The sequence below is a fragment of the Leptonychotes weddellii genome, chromosome 8, assembly GCF_054177405.1.
Source record: "Leptonychotes weddellii isolate Sample4059 chromosome 8, ASM5417740v2, whole genome shotgun sequence".
NCBI classification, from domain to species: domain Eukaryota; kingdom Metazoa; phylum Chordata; class Mammalia; order Carnivora; family Phocidae; genus Leptonychotes; species Leptonychotes weddellii.
Window position 1 is genome coordinate 102221783 of NC_138376.1, and position 2454 is coordinate 102224236.

A 2454-nucleotide genomic window follows, 5' to 3' on the forward strand; every position below is an offset into this window, starting at 1 on the left:
ATGATAGATGGAGATTAAAGGATTTGATTCCAAGATGGTTGACTTGCATGGCTGGGAAAGTGATGCCAACTGTTGTCACATGGACTTCTCTGCAGGACTTGAGTATTCTCACAACATAGCACTGGACTTTCCCAGAATGAGTGGTCTGAGAGAGTAAAGTAGATGTTGTAATGTCTTTTATGACCTAGCCTTGGAAGTCATACTCTGCCATTTCCACCATATGCTTCTGGTTATACAGGTCAGCCCTATTCAGTGTCGAGAAGTACCATGCAAGGACACAAACACTCGTAGTGGGAATTGTTGGGGTCTACCTTGGAGGCTATTACAATATTTTAAACTCATTGTGTCCTCCCATTTTCCTGGTCATTGTCAACTCAAGGTTTTTCTTTCTCTTTCTCTTTGTGAAATTGCCAGTATTTAAACATTTTAGACCAACTATCCATCCAAATTCCAGGGTCGTCACATCTATAAAGTCCCCCTTGTTGGGAAAGGGTGATCTGGTTTTCATCTGTTACCATCTACTGATAAATATATATTTGTCTCTTATGCTTAATCATTGTGATTCCTCAACACTGAGGAAGTGTTGGCCAAGGGATTCCCAGACCCACCAGACGATGGGCTTTGTTGGAGTATTGCTGAGTCTTCCTGATCTTGGGCTCAGACTTCTTTAAACTCTCTTGCTGTCTCTGAGCTATTTCCACATTCTTGCAAAAGACACAGAAATCTTTCAAGTTCAAGGATGCAAAGAACTCAGCAGGGCTCTTTCACCCTGGACACATTGGATGCAGGGGAAACAATATGAGGCTGAACACCTACCCTACTGTATTAGCCAAGGTACTGGTAGGAAATAGCTGGTACACTAAAAATGCTATTTGAAGACACTAATAAAGGTAGTATTTATAAATTCGTGGGCAGGTTTGGGGAGAGCTACAAGGAATATGTAGGAACCCAAGGCCTAAGAACAGTGGCAGTGGAAGCTATTGTTACCCTGGATCTAAGAGGCAAAGAGAGAGAACAATTATGGGAGCCTGGAAAAGGTCTCATGACAACATCATATCTGTGTTCCTCATATAGGGAAGCAGTCAATCCACAATGACAGGGAAGAGAGGGAGCCTGGGGAATAAGTACCTTATGTCACTCTCTTCTTTCTCTTCTGTTAATTCCTCCATTAATTTAAACCAATCAGGAGCCAAAAGGCAAGGAGATACATGGATTCTATCCATTCTGCTCAGAGACAGCCTCCTGGAACGTAGAGTCAGGTGGAGAAGGGCAGAAAGTAGACCTGGAGAAGCAAACACACAATATTCAGATTACATCCAAGAAATCAGACAAGTGCTCTCTACCTGTGGTTTCAAAGTGTGTTCCCTAACCAGAAGCATAGTTCTGGAAGATACTGATAAAAATAAAAATTAAACTCCTCCTTTTCCCATCTTCAAGGAAACCAGAAGAGAGTCACTTCCTTAAATGCAGTCCACAAAAAATATCTGCTCAAGACAATGATTCTGAAATGAATCAAGGAAAGACATCCAAAGGCTTTTACCCACATCTCCCCAGACCTCAAAGAAGGGATGGGTTTCCATGAGAGTGGAAAGTCTGACTGGTGCAGGCTTAATGGATTATTCTTTAATTGGAACTGGGAGAACAGGAGTGAGGGAGGATGACAGAAAACAGGGTTGGAAGAACCATTCCTGTAGCTGAGAGTGACCTCAATTCATTTACCTACAGGATAGAGATAATGAGTGTCCATGAGAATGTCGACCTTACAGTGGTGTTGTGAGCGTTTGATAGGTTAATACATGTAAAGTGCTCATCTTAAGGAACACAGTAGGAACTCCGTTATTAACCATAACCACGGTTCATGGTGATTAAGAATAAGGATGCTGGAACTAGGTAGCACAGGTTCAAATTCCAGGTCTGCTACTTTTTAGGGGTGTGAACTCAGGGAAGTCACCTAATCTTTGCATGGGAGTTTCTTCAGTGGTGATTACAAAAGCATCTACCTTATGGGGCTATGAGGAAGGTTAGAAGATTTAGGAGAGTAGTTTATGCATTAGGTATTTTTATTTATTAAAATCGAATAATGTTTCTGATATTCACAATTGTAAAGGATGTGATGACTGTCCTTGTCGCTAAATCCTCAGACCCATGGATAGAAGTAGAACTAACCATTTAAAGATATATGTGACTTAAAGGTTTTTATTCATGTTACTAAAATATTCTGATAAGAATTTACTCTCTTGGGCGCCTGGGTGGCTCAGTTGGTTAAGCGATTGCCTTCGGCTCAGGCCATGATCCTGGAGTCCGGGATCGAGTTCCACATCGGGCTCCCCGCACAGCAGGGGGTCTGCTTCTCCCTCTGACCCTCTTCCCTCTCGTGCTCTCTGTCTCTCATTCTCTCTCTCAAATAAATAAATAAAATCTTAAAAAAAAAAAAAGAATTTACTCTCTCCAACA